We start from the raw sequence: 15,000 nt of genomic DNA, 5'->3' as shown, positions 1-15,000 counted from the left end.
ATTTTAGCTATAAACAAATTACTACACAACCAAGAAATAATCTGAAATACACTCCAAAATAATTTGAAAACTATACTTTACTACCTCTAGGAGTAATTCAAGTTAAGAGACAAGCAAAAGTATACCTTCACTGCTAAAATCCTCAATGATCCATCCTTAATTAGTGGCAGAAGAGGAGTCTGCGTAATGTTAATTGGTCAGGCATCTAAGTGGTAAGATCCTAATGTAATGCCAGTCATCTCAGGAATTAAAAAAATAATGCCAAAGCCTTTCTTAGATGCTCAAATGCTTCCACAATAACACTGATTTTTCAAAGAAATATTCTTTGGGCATGAAAATTTTTCTTTAATAAGCCAGAAAATTTGGTTTTGAATATTTAAACACCAAAATATTGCCCATAGTAATATATATTACTACAGTATACACTGGAAAATATTCTTATGAGTGACAGATAGGAAAGAAAGAAGGGCTAATTGCAGCAGTATACTGGAGGGAATATTTATCTTAAAATTAATTGACTCAAAAGCAAAAACAAACATCAAAAGAGTTACTTAATACTTTATCAGAGCAAAAAAGAAAACCGAGCACAGAGTTGGAAAGTCATAGCATTTGAGTATCTGCTTATTCTTCTATTCACAATTTTCTCAACTGACTTTAATCCCTCTTGCGAAGGTGACTCTGAATAACCCCTTTTGTTACTGTAATTTGGGAGGCTTGAAATGGAAACTTGAAATTGAAAACTTACTTTTAAGATTCATGAGATTTGAAGGGCTTTTTGTTTTTTACTCTAAGGAATTTTAAAAATGTAATCTTTATCTTAGAGAAAGCAGGGATAGATCAATTCATTATAAGCAAACATAATGTAAATCCAAATTTGTCTACAATACTGCCCTATATACATATACCTATACAAAGATGTATACCTATACGTATACACACCCACACGTACTCTATTTTGGTGAAAATCCGGAGTCAAGGGTAAATAAAGTATGGGGTAGGCTTGTATCATCGAAGTTTATAATTCAGGCAACAGCAAGAAGGGCTCAAACATTGGCTGCACTTCTTCATTGTCTCCATCTGAATAGGGACTGCTCTACAGGGACAGCCCATGGACCATGTCAGGCCAGTGGTCTCTGCTGTGAGAAAACCCAGATGTCCTTCCCCCCAAAAATACTTCATCCTAAACTTACACGAGTTCCTTAGTTATTAATAATATTTTATTATCTAATAATTTATCTAAACCATTCTTAAATCTGTTTCTATGTCTCAACACTTTCCCTTCTTGAGGAAACAGAGTTAAAACTTAATTACCTAACAAATCAGGCTTTCTCTCTGTTGTGACAGTACATCCATGACTGTCAAAACTCCACTAGGTCCCCAACTAGGGAAATTTTATCTTCATAATCTCATGGTGTCTAGTGTATCTTGCACATAAGAAATTCATAATTAATGCATGCTAACTGAATACCCTGCAAATTGGTTAGAAAAAGACCATCTTTGCTTTATCTGCATCTTTGCCTACTGTAGAAGGTATTTGTAGTTTTTTCTCCTATATTTTCCCTTCATAGTCTCTACCAAATTAAAAGATGCTACATTAGTTGAGTTTGATTATATATCATGCAATCTCATCAAACTCCAAGGTCTTTTTGTAACATGAATTTCTGCAAAAATAGGTAATATCAAAATGTTTTGGGAAAAAAAATCACATGCTGATAAAGAAGAGTTCAAAATTAAATTATAGAATAATTGTATCAAATCATTCATTAAATATCAATTATTCCAAGTTTGAAATATCAATTTGGGGACATAAATATATTTCATAAAATGCTTCATAATACGTATGCCCTTCAGGGAAAATCCAAAAATTAACAATGATGTAAAAGGAAAAATAGAAATTAAACTGAAGATTACTTCTCTTTAAAGACTATTTTTATATTTACATATTCAAGTTGTTCCAAACATACTTGTTTTTTTTTCAATTCCAGTATAATTGACATACAGTATTATATTGGTTTCAGGTGTATAATATGATTCAACAATTCTATACATTACTCAGTGCGCATCATGATAAGTGTGCTCTTTATCCCCTTCACCTATTTCATCCATTCCCCCACCCACCTTCCCTCTGGTCACCTTCTGTTTGTTCTCTATAGTTAAGAGTCTGCTTTTTTGTTTGTAAAGACTAAATTTTTGAAGGACATTTAAATGACTTGAAATATGTAAAAAAAATATTCATTAAGTGAAGAAAAATCTCCTGTTTCATTCATAAAGTGATTCCAGCTAGTTTAAAGATATTTTTCAACATATGAATAAAATATTATTTCTAAGCAGTAGAGGATTTTAAAATGTAATCTGGAAAAATATATATATATATATATAGCTTTAGTGTTTTTTTTAAAGATTTATTTATTTGAGTGAGAGAATGTGAGTAGAGGGAGCGACAGAGGGGAGAAAGAGAGAGAGAGAGAATCTCAAGCAGACTCCCTGCTGAACATGGAGCCCTATATGGGGCTCGATCTCACAACCCTGAGATCATGGCCCTGAGATCAGCACCTGAGCCAAAACCAAGAGACAGATGCTCAACCAACTAAGCCACCCAGGCGCCCCTAGTGTGTTTTGACAGAGCTACTCAATCTCCATGTTTGTAGTTTTGAATCATTTGGAAAATAATGCAAGTTCTGATACAGTAATCTATACATGTAAGTTCTATTAAGTTAAATCAGTCACTTTTTATGATTAGGCTTCACATGTATGCCATAACATGGCATATTTTTTTAACTGAGTAAGATTTTATGATATAATGGTGGATTAACAAAACAATCTCTAAATTAATATAATCTATAAATTAGAAAGTGTTTGCTGATACTGCATAAAGCTAAAAGTAATTTTTTCATAGTTCAGAATTTTTGAAAGGTACGTGCATTTTCCCGATGGGTTCATTCATTTGTCTCCCAGTTGTTAGTTTACTGTTTACTTCCTTAACAAAGCTAGTGAAATGTTTTCATAACCATATCTGTTCAAGAACTATTTGTTTGAACAGATTTGGCCAAAGGAGCACAAGGAGGGTAATTCACGAACAGTATAATACCATTTTGTTGAAAGCTTCATTCATTTGATTTGAACTTTCTAGCTGCCTTCAAAAAAAGAATAGAAACAATCTGACTAGATATTTACTGAGAGACAGTTCAGAGGCTCTGTGTTTAATTTTTATTGACAATTTCAGGAGAATTGTTAGTCTGAACTAAATAAGTAAATAGATGATGCCTAGAAAGCCTGTTCTCTAAAACCACAGCAACTGAAAAAGAAATGAGCAAAAAAGCAATCCAAAGGCCAAGGGAAATTCTCCCTAGATTTCCCATCCAAGAGCCTGCATGAGAAATTATAGTTATTTTTATTGCCAGGTTAGTTTAGGTGACAATGTTTAGTTTGGCCTAATTTGTGAGTTAATGGGTTATGTGATACACTGGAGAGCACACTACAATCTTCCTAACCACTCCAGCCTCTTGATAACTCATTTCTTAGAATATATTTACAATAGATTAAAAAGAAAAATGGGGATTTTTTTTCCAAATTAATAAAATCCCATGTGGTCAACTAAGGGTATATATATATATAAATAGTGTTCCCTATTAAAATTCTGTATTCCAGCAATTTACATTACATACATTATTCTACAGCAAAAGCATCCAGAAAATTTGGGCAACTATCTGAAAAATGTACATCAAATACTGACCAAATTGACTCAATTAGCCCCAGTGTGTGGACTTTGAAGATGAGCCCCAGGCAATGATGATCACTGCCCTTCTAAGCAATGTCCAAATTTGAGCATGTTTTAGCAACAGAAGATAGAACATAGGCAAATAATATTGATTTTTTAAATAAACCACACACTTTCCTATAATCTGTAATACTGGTCCAAGAGAAGAGAATGATGCAATTCAGAAAGAAAATGAAGGACTGGCATTGGTTTCTCATCTCCCAGGACCGTCTAAGCCTTTATTAGGAATCATCATAACTCCCTTTCCACCTCTCTCCCAAATCTAAGTATGCTGCTCACCAGATTTAAATTCCCTCAATATATAGACATTTTAAAAATATCAACTACATCTAAGCCAAGAAAGACTACGTTTTAAGTTTAATGTTGTATCAAAGATAGCAGTTCTTTCAGGAAGTATGATAAAGTGAAATGGATTTCTTCAGGATGGCAACTGCCATCACATTTTGATGAGGAGAGAAGTGGAGACGAATGATAGTTTGGTCAGGGTAACACTCTGAACTACCCTGTGTTTCTTAAGGAGCCAAGGCTCTTCGAACATGGCTATTCAAATCTCTTTCCATGGTTTGATATTAGTAACAGGCATATCGATTTGACTAATATTTCACAAAAATAACCATGTGACATTTTAATGTCTACTCAGAGAATATGGCCACTGTCTAGTGTTGTTGGGGAAAAGCTCCATATAAACTATACAGACCAAGGGTGTGTGGGTGGCTTAGTCGGTTGAGTGTCAGACTCGGTTTTGGCTCAGGTTATGATCTCAGGGTCAAGGAATCGAGCCCCTCATTGGGCTCCATGCTCAGTGAGGAGTCTACCTGAGATTCCCTCTCTCCCTCTACCCCTCCCCCTGTTAGCACTTTCTCTCTCTCTAAAATAAATAAAATCTTTAAAAAACAAACAAAAAACTAAACAGACGATATAATTATATCTAAAGAAAAGATGGCTTCCTTTTTTGTGAAAGAAGTCAATAGTCATTTTAATTTAGTTTTATTTATTCCTCATATACAGTAATACAAGCATTAGTTTTTATAACGCTAAATAAACCTTTTTTCCCTTAGAAAAAAAATGACTTTTTAAAGTTAATGGTTATTATCCTTCTGAAACATACACATTTACTCAAGAATTAGTAGAAGTATGGGTGCTGCATTGCAGACATTTTTTACTAGTCTATTAATTCTTACACAGTTCACTTTCAAAAAATAAATCTCACTTATCCACTACCATAAAACATCAAAATACCTACTCACAATGTCAAGAGAATATTTGTTGCTAGAATGGGAGTTCTAAGTGATTTCCAAACACAAATGATATCCAAAAGTTCTAAGTGGAGATTTCCAAATGGCTGACGTGACTTTACACCAGGAGTGAATTTACAGAGTTTTTAGAGCTGTACTCCCCACCGTGGTAATCTCTAGACCTTATTTTCCCTTCAAACATGAATAGAGATACTTTTCATGACAAACTCTTTTTTTCCTAGAAATACTACAATGTCTGAGGTAGTATAACAACTAGTAAGAAGGTAAGTCTCTCTGTAAGTCAAAGAACTTGACCTAAAGCACCCTGAATATATATTTTAGAGTACCAAAACGGTTCAGTCCAAAGAGCATGTGACTCTTGATGTTGGGGTCATGAGTTTGAGCCCCATGTTGGGTGTAGAGATTACTAAAGAATAAATAAATAAATCGGAGTGTCAAACTGAATTAATAACTTATTTCCTCATCCATTTGGTTGACATTCTATAAGAATTTGCATTTGGGACAAAAGATAATTGCCCTTCATTTTAGAATTTTACCCTTTTGTCTGATTCTTTAGCCTTCCTGTGAACTCATAGCATGGCCCATTGCTTCACTTTGGCTGCAGGTGGCAGCCAAAACTCAAACTGTTCCTGGAAACCACTAGAGTTGACAGGCAGAAAAAAAAAAATTGCATAGGTCTCATTCTGTTATTCTTTCCTGTCAACAAATCTTGCAATCCCTACAAAAAAAATGCTTTTGTGTTTTCTGAGTGACGGTCAACTTATTTGAGATCAGAATTTTAAAAATTCACTACAATATGCTGGAATCTTAATTTTTAACAGTAGAGTAACCCTGCATATAGAGTGCATCTCTTGTCCATCATTTAGATGTAATTTCCAATATAAACAACATATAGTCAAATTGAACCGAGGGAATCTTCGTATTTTAAATTGAGTGCTCCTTGTCACTCTCTGTATCATGCATCATTTGAAGTCTTCATGCCCTACTATATATTTTTTTTAAGATTTTATTTATTTGATAGAGAGAGACACAGTGAGAGAGGGAACACAAGCAGAGGGAGCAGGAGAGGGAGAAGCAGGCTTCCCGCCGAGCAGGGAACCTGATGTGGAGCTCAATCCCAGGACCCTGGGATCACGACCTGAGCTGAAGGCAGCCACTTAACGACTGAGCCACCCAGGCGCCCTCCTACTATCTGTTTGAATGAAGCTAAAATAACATTGACTTTTAAAGCTTCATCCTTTAATAGTTGTCATAACTATATATATTAAATGTGAATGGTATTTAAAGGTAAAGTTTATAAAATTGTTTTTGTGAAATTATTACAAAACAAGCGGTAGGAGGAGAAAAGCATGTGGCCTTAGTAAGGACAAAACAGAATGGTTAGAGAAATAAGAAAAAATATGAGAAAGCACTAGGGTTTCATGAATTAAGGGAGGAAAGAGTATCAAAAGAATTTGCACAATGGTATTAAATACAGTACAACTTTCACAAAGCATGAAAACACACATAAAACATTTCCAATTTGGCCAGAACGACATTAAGTGATCCTTTTAGGAAGGCAATTTTCAGAGTTCTAAAGGAGACCAGATTTGAAATGAAGGAGAAAATGGCTAGTATGGGGGAAAAAGGGAGGTTCTGGGAAACAAATTTATGAATTTATCAGCTCAAAGGAATGGAAGAAAGGAAACTGAAGATAAAAGAGAGCACTACCACAAGAGAGACTTTTCAAAATTACGGACCATCTGAACATAGAAAAAGAGAGATGGAAAGACTAAAAACGTTATTATTAGGGTATAAATTTTAGAGCAACATTTTTGATAAATGGAAAGAGATGTCAAAGACCCAAGTAGAGATATGAGCATTCCAGAAAAGGGGACAACTCTTCCTCTGACACTGGTAGAATAAAAACTTGAAGGTTAGAATAGAATTATATTGGCAAATATAAGAGCCAAATCTACTTTCATGCCTGGGTCCAGCACTAAAAGTGGTTTTGTTTTAGTGGGGATTCCCCCCGTAAAAATCCCATTAATGAAAATTGTGAATTAGAATATAATTTATTCCTTCAACATACTCAAGAAGTATTTGATTTAGATTACTTATAAGAAAGTAAAAGGAATTCTTCATCTCAGGAAACAAACTGAGGGTTGCTGGAGTGGTGGGGGGTGGGAGGGATGGGGTGGCTGGGTGATGGACGTTGGGGAGGGTATGTGCTATGGTGAGTGCTGTGAGTTGTGCATGACTGTTGAATCACAGACCTGTACCTCTGAAACAAATAATGCAACATATGTTAAGAAAAAAAGGAAGAAGAAGATAGCAGGAGGGGAAGAATGAAGGGGAGTAAGTCGGAGGGGGAGACGAACCATGAGAGATGATGGACTCTGAAGAACAAACTGAGGGTTCTAGAGGGGAGGGGGGTGGGGGGATGGGTTAGCCTGGTGATGGATATTAAAGAGGGCACGTTCTGCATGGAGCACTGGGTGTTATGCACAAACAATGAATCATGGAACACTATATCAAAAACTAATGGTGTGATGTATGGTGATTAACATGACATAATAAAAAAATAATACTAAAAAAAGAAAATAAAATATCTAAAATATAAGTCCATCTTACCCCATTCCTGGGATTCCCAAAGCATATACATCAAATACAAATTCATTTTTAAGGTTATGAGCTGAGAACATGGAGCAAAACATAAATAAAAACAATAGCACTGGGTGTTATATGCAACTGATGAATTATTAAGAAGATTCACATTAAACTATATTTCTAGCAATTTCTCGGCTTCTTAAAAATTGAAATGGTATTTATGAAAGAATATAACTAAAAGGATACTAACAGCTTAAAGTTTTTGAAAGATTAGCACTAGAATGGAAAGAATGGACCTTAAAAACCATATACTGTATTCCAAGTCCTTTATTTTAGGAGCAAGACTCAGGAAGATTAAATAACTTGTCTAAGTTAGCATAGTTTGTTAGTCCTTAGAAGAACCAGGAAAAAGATCTGGATACCCAAGTCTTCAATACACGTATTTATACATTAAACCATAAAAATACTGAAGCATAGTGTTTAGATAAGTAATGTTCTATTAAGAAGAAAAATTCACCTGATTATATTACAAAATTTAAAGCAATTCAGTTAAATATTACTGCATGATTTATTGATAAGTAAACTGATGTTTAGGTAGATTGTATCTGTTGTAGAATTTTAATCAATAAAAAATAAAACTAAGTTATATCTCAGAGTTCTCTTTGGCATCTTGAAATTACTTTCAAAATGTGAAAATACAGAGTCAGGTTAATTAATATATTATTAGTAGAATCATATCCTTTTGAGAATTTTCTGCATAGAAAACAATGTTTTTAAATGCTACTTTTTACTTTTTTTTTTTTTTGAGAGAGAGACCAAGCAGGGGTGGGGGTAGAGGTAGAAGGAGAAGGAGAGAGAGAATCTTAACCAGACTCTATGCTCAGTGCAGAGCCCAATGCCAGGCTCAACCTCATGACCCTGAGATCATGACCTAAGGCAAAATCAAGAGTCAGACGCTCAATCAACTAAGCCACCCAGGCACCCCATCTTTAAATTTTAAAATGTAATGGGTAATTCCATGTTTCATTCCCTTAAGATGGCTAAATGATATGATTACTGAAGTATACTCCTAGTTATGTCTGATATATTACCTATATGTGCACATATAATGTGAAGTGATAATGCAAGAGGAACAGCAAGTAATCCCCTGTAATCAGATCTTTTATTTTTAATGGGGTTACTCAGTTGACCTATTTGAGGTCGATTTGAACAGAGAATATCATGGGTATCATCAGTGTATTTGACAAAATATCTCATTTTTGTTTAATACAGAGAGGATTATTAGAATTAGGAGGGCTTATGATTAAAATATCAATCACACTCAAGGAGTATTGGTTATTATTTATTAACATGCAAATACTGAGCTGAAGGGAAACTTTTTTATGCCACTGATTCCATACATAGCTCCACTCAGTTCAGTGTTTCAGTCAGTTTGGATGAAAACATAAATGACAAATATTTCAAAGTTACAGATATTTTTATGATAGATGACAGAATCAATATTTCAACTTTATAGGCTTGGGCAAATAAGCCTAAAACCAAGGTGAAATTTAACAGGGGTGAATGCAAAATCTGGCAGAGGCCTCAATCAACTGCATATTCACAGAATGGAAGATATGAGGCTTACTGCAATTCATCTTAAAATCACATGGGTTTTCAGTAAACAATTTTAGGGATATCTATTAATGTGATGCAGTTGCCATAAACACTAACAAACTTGAAGGTTTCATATGGAATTATAAAGTCTAGAAAACAGTTGTAATTTCAAATACCCTGAGGGCCAAAAAGGAAATGTAAGTGAGTGAAACAAAGATGAGGTAACAGAATGGTGCTGCTATAGTAACTAGAGAGTACACTTTCTAGTAAAAGCTTTTTTCCCCCTTTTCTTTTCTTTTTCTTTAATGTAAATACACTGTTGTCTGAAGAACACAAATGTTCAGATTGAAACAGGTCTGAAATCTCAACTTTCATATTCTGGCTAAGATCTTCTAAAACTAGACCAAGTCACACCCTATATCTAGATAACACACATTATGAATAATACTTAAAGGAGGAGGGAAGATGGCAGAAAAGTACGGGACCCTCATTTCATCTGGTCCCTTGAATTCAGCTAGATATCTATCAAATCATTCTGAACACCTGTGAATTCAACCTGCAATCTAAGGAAAGAATTGCTGCAATTCTACAAATAGAAAATAAACCACTTTTTGCAAGGTAGGAGGTGGAGAAAAGTGAATTTGAGGGGATATATTGGGTAATAAACTGTGGGGGGTGGGAGCCTCCAGAAGCTGGCTACTGGAAAGTGATATAGCAGCAAAAGACAAAATCAGAACTTTTAGGAGTCTGCTCCTATGAGGGATATCCCTGCCTGAAAGATGCACAGGTGGTGAAGAGGGGCAGAATCCTAGGTGGGACAATGTGTTCTCAGGATCCCAGGGGTCACAGAAAGAGTAGGGGTGCCTGAGTGCAGCAGAGTTCCCAGGCATCAGAGCAAGGAAGCTGGCTGCTATCAGCAGGCCCAGGAGTGGGCTCTCAGCTCAGTTTTCCATAAACCGTGAAATACTGCACAGTTGGTCTCTTCAAGCAGGGGCCCAATGAGCAGCAAAACCTCTGTGAGACCCCCCCCTTCCCTCCCCTGGAGGAATGGCATGGTGCAAGAAGAATCTGGCAACCACTCCCAGAGCAGCTGCCCAGGAAGCAGCAAAACCGCTGTGAGACCCTGTTCCTTCCCTTGGTAGGATTGGTGCAAGTGTGCACCTTAGGAGTCTGTGGAGTTTGACAATCTGGAAGAAATGGATGCATTCTTGGAAACTTATGAACTACCAAAACTGAACCAGAAACAAATAGAATACCTGAACAGACCCATAACCAGCAAGGAAATTGAAGCAATAATCAAAAATCTCCCAACAAACAAGAGCTCAGTGCCAAATAACTTCCCAGGGGAATTCTACCAAACATTTAAAGAAGAACTAATACCTATTCTTCTGAAGCTGTTTCAAAAAATAGAAAGGGAAGGAAAACTTCCAAACTCATTCTATGAGGCCAGCATTACCTTGATTCAAAAACCAGACAAAGACCCCATCCAAAAGAATTAGAGACCAATATCCCTGATGAACGTGGATGCCAAAATTCTCATCAAGATACTAGTCAACAGGATCCAACAGTACATTAAAAGAATTATTCACCACAACCAAGTGGGATTTATTCCTGGGCTGCAAGGGTGGTTCAACATTTGCAAATCAATCAACAGTATACATCACATTAATAAAAGAAAGGACAAGAACCATATGATCCTCTCAATTGATACCAAAAAGCATTTGACAAAATACAGCATTCTTCCCTGATTAAAACTCTTCACAGTGTAAGGATAGAGGGTACATACCTCAATATTGAAAAGTCCACAGTGAAAATCATTCTCAATGGGGAAAAACTGAGAGCTTTCCCCTAAGGCCAGGAACACAACAAGGATGCCTACTCTCACCACTGTTATTCAACATAGTACTAGAAGTCCTAGCCTCAGCAATCAGGCAACAAAAAAGAAATAAAAGGGATTCAAATTAGCAAAGAAGAAGTCAAACTCTTACTCTTCACAGATGACATGATACTTTATTTGGAAAACCCAAAAGACTCCACCCCAAAATTGCTAGAACTCATACAGGAATTCAGCAAAGTGGCAGGATGTAAAATCAGTGCACAGAAATCAGTGTCATTTCTATTCACTAACAATGAGATAGAAGAAAAAGAAATTAAGGAGTTGATTCCATTTACATTGGCACCAAAAAAACATAAGATACTTAGGAATAAACCTAACCAAAGAGGTAAAGGATCTGTACTCTAAAAACTACAGAACATTTATGAAAAAAAGTTGAGGAAGACACACAAAAAAAGTAAAAACATTCCATGCTCATGGAATGGAAGAATAAATACTGTAGGTCTATGCTACCCAGAGAAATCTATACATTCAATGCAATCCCTATCAAAATACCATCAACATTTTTCACAGAGCTGGAACAAATAATCCTCAAATTTGTATGGAACCAGAAAAGATACCGAATAACCCGAGGAATGTTGAAAAAGAAAACCAAAGCTGATGGCATCACAATGCCAGACTTTAAGCTATATTACAAAGGTGTAATCATCAAGAGAGTAAGGAGGGCATGTTATGTGATGAACACTGGATGTTATATGCAACTGATTAATTACTGAACTCTACATCTGAAACTAATGATGTTCTATATGTTGGCTAATTGAATTTAAATAAAAAACAAACAAAACAAAACAAAAAAGACAGTATGGTACCGGCACAAAAACAGTCACACAGATCAATGGAACTGAATAGAGAACCCAGAAATGGACCCTCAACTCTATGGTCAACTAATCTTTGACAAAGAAGGAAAGAATATCCAAAGGAAAAAGGACAGTCTCTTCAACAAATGGTGTTGGGAAAATTGGAAAGCCACAGGTAGAAGAATGAAACTGGACCATTTCCCTACACAAAGATAAACTCAAAATGGATGAAAGACTAAATGTGAGACAGGAATCCATCAAAATCCTAGAGGAGAACACAGGCAGCACCCTCTTCGACCTTGGCCTCAGCAACTTCTTGGTAGACATGTCTCCAAAGGCAAGGGAAACAAAATCAAAATTGAACCAATGTGTCTTCAACAAGATAAAAGCTTCTGAACAACAAAGGAAACAGTCAACAAAACTAAAAGGCAACCTATGGAATGGGAGAAGATATTTACAAATGACATATCAGATAAAGGGCTAGGATCCAAGATCTATAAAGAACTTATGAAACTCAACACCCAATAAACAAATAATACAGTTAAGAAATGGGCAGAAGACATGAACAGACATTTCCCTGAAGAAGAAATACAAATGGCCAACAGAAATATGAAAAAATGCTTCACATCACTTGGCATCAGGGAAACACAAATCAAAACCACAATGAGATACCACCTCACTCCAGTCAGAATGGCTAAAATTGACAAATCAGGAAACAACAAATGTTGGTAAGGATTCAGAGAAAGGGGAACTGTCTTACACTGTTGGTGGGAATGCAAGCGGGTGTAGCCACTCTAGAAAGTAGTATGAAGGTTCCTCAAGAAGTTGAAAATAGAGCTATCCTATGACCCAGCAATTGAACTACTAGGTATTTACTGCAAGGATACAAACATAGTGATCTGAAAGGGCACCTGCACCCCAATGTTTATAGCAGCATTGTCCACAATGACCAAACTGTGGAAAGAGCCAAGATGTCAGTCGACAGATGAATGGATAAAGAAGATTTGGTACACATACACACACACACACTGGAATATTACTCAGCCATCATAAAGGATGTATACTTATCATTTACATCAATGTGGATGGAACTGGAGGGCATTATGCTGAGCAAAATCAGTCAATCAGAGAAAGACAATTATCATATAATTTTACTCATGTAGAATATAAGAAATGGTGCAGAGGATTACAGGGGAAATGAGGGAAAACTTAATGGGAAGTCATCAGAGAGGGAGAAAAACCATGAGACACTCTTAATTATAGGAAACAAACTGAGAGTTGTGGGAGGGAGGTGGGTGGGGGATGGGGTAATTGGGTCATGGGCATTAAGGAGGGCATGTGATGTGATGGGCATTTGGTGTTATACACAACTGATGAATTATTGAACTCTACATCTGAAACTGCTGATGTACTATATGTTGGCTAATTGAATTTAAATAAATAAAAGAATAATACTGAAAAAGCTACATTCAAAAGATATAGAGACCAGAATAAAGGGCTTGAAAATATAATTTAATAAAAAATGGTGGAAGGAATTCAGAATTCTTAGGTTAGATAATGAGAAAATTTATGGAAGAGATGATAGTTATCTTATGTATTTGATTTATGTGTCACATGAAAAAGAAAGCAATTATTAAAGTCAGAATAGGACCAATGAATGAAAACACCTAGGAAGCAAGTTTTAGTTTCAAAGAACTTTCTAAAAACTGTAACAATAAAAACTAACAAAATGAAATTTAATGCTAAGGAAAGTGGCAAGTTAACATTCGTAAGATATACTTAATAATAGTTTGCATGATTAATTCTTCATAAATGTCAGAGTATTTCAAACATGAACAGAATTTGAGAGGTAATTTGTAACCCAACCTCTGTGTTTAAAGATGAAAATGCTAATGCCATCTGAGATCACCATGTAGTAGAAGAAACTTTATCTTTTATGTGAGAGTTTTCTTCTAAAACATTTTAATTAAGCTTCTTTATCCAACCTCAATATGGTATCCACAGAAATTGGAAATTTTAAGTATAACATTTTTTAAGCAATTAAAAGATGTATGCCATTATGGGCAAAATTGTTTTTTGTTGGTTAATTATTCTAATTTAAGACTGTGAGATTCTATTTTGTTATGAAGAAACAAACTGTTCACTGTAATGAAGCACAGTTATTTCCGGAAATACTACCATATCACATGCACTGTATTCTTTAACAACATACATATCAGCATATCAGCAAATAAGCAAATATTACATAACAACATATCAGCAAATAAGCAAATATTACAACATGTCCCACTTTCAGGCTTCAGATTGGTGTTTTGGTACTCTGAAGTTACATAAAGAAAATAAGGAAGTCCCAGTACAAGGACTAAATTTCTTTTATTAATTTTATTTAAGAAAATTTGATTTTAGAAAAAAAAATGATGGTTGCTTAAGTGTGAACCCATTCTTTACTCCTCTCCCCGCCCAATGTTTTGGGTATATGGTATCATATTTAAATCATTTTATATTATGAATCACTTGGCCAATTTTATAGAAACACTTATTTTTACTGCTTTTGTGGGTTTCTTTTTATTTTTCATACTCTCAATAATTAAAAAAATGGGCAGAAGACATGAACAGACATTTCTCCAAAGAAGACATACAGATGGCTAACAGACATATGAAGAGATGCTCAATGTCACTCATCATCAGGGAAATGCAAACAAAGAGATCACCTCACACCTGTCAGAATGGCTAAAATCAACAACACAAGGAACAGCAGGTGTTGGCAAGGATGCAGAGAAAGGAGAACCCTCTTGCACTGTTGGTGGGAATGCAAACTGGTACAGCCACTCTGGAAAACTGTATGGAGGTTCCTCAAAAAATTAAAAATACAACTACACTATGATCCAGTAACCATACTACTGGGTATTTACCTTCAAAATACAAAAACACTAATTCAAAGGGATACATGCACCCCTATGTTTATAGTAGCATTATTTACAATAGCCAAGATATGGAAGCACCCCAAGTGTCCACTGATACATGAATGAAAAAGAAGATGTGGTATGGTATATATATATATATATATATATATATATATATATATTTATA

General features: G+C 35.3%; 1 protein-coding gene across 4 annotated transcripts in view; it reads right to left on the bottom strand.

The window, feature by feature from the left end:
- GRIA2 (glutamate ionotropic receptor AMPA type subunit 2) overlaps positions 1–15,000 on the bottom strand; it is a 147,396-nt gene that overhangs the window by 3,858 nt on the left and 128,538 nt on the right. The gene's annotated exons all lie outside the window — the stretch shown is intronic.

Source organism: Callorhinus ursinus, unplaced genomic scaffold (genome assembly GCF_003265705.2).
Source record: "Callorhinus ursinus isolate GAN/ISIS: 27379988/994484 unplaced genomic scaffold, GSC_fseal_2.0 scaffold4, whole genome shotgun sequence".
In the NCBI taxonomy this organism is placed as follows: Eukaryota; Metazoa; Chordata; class Mammalia; order Carnivora; family Otariidae; genus Callorhinus; species Callorhinus ursinus.
Note: the sequence above shows the minus strand (reverse complement) of the source record. Positions and strands in the feature narration are given on the sequence as shown.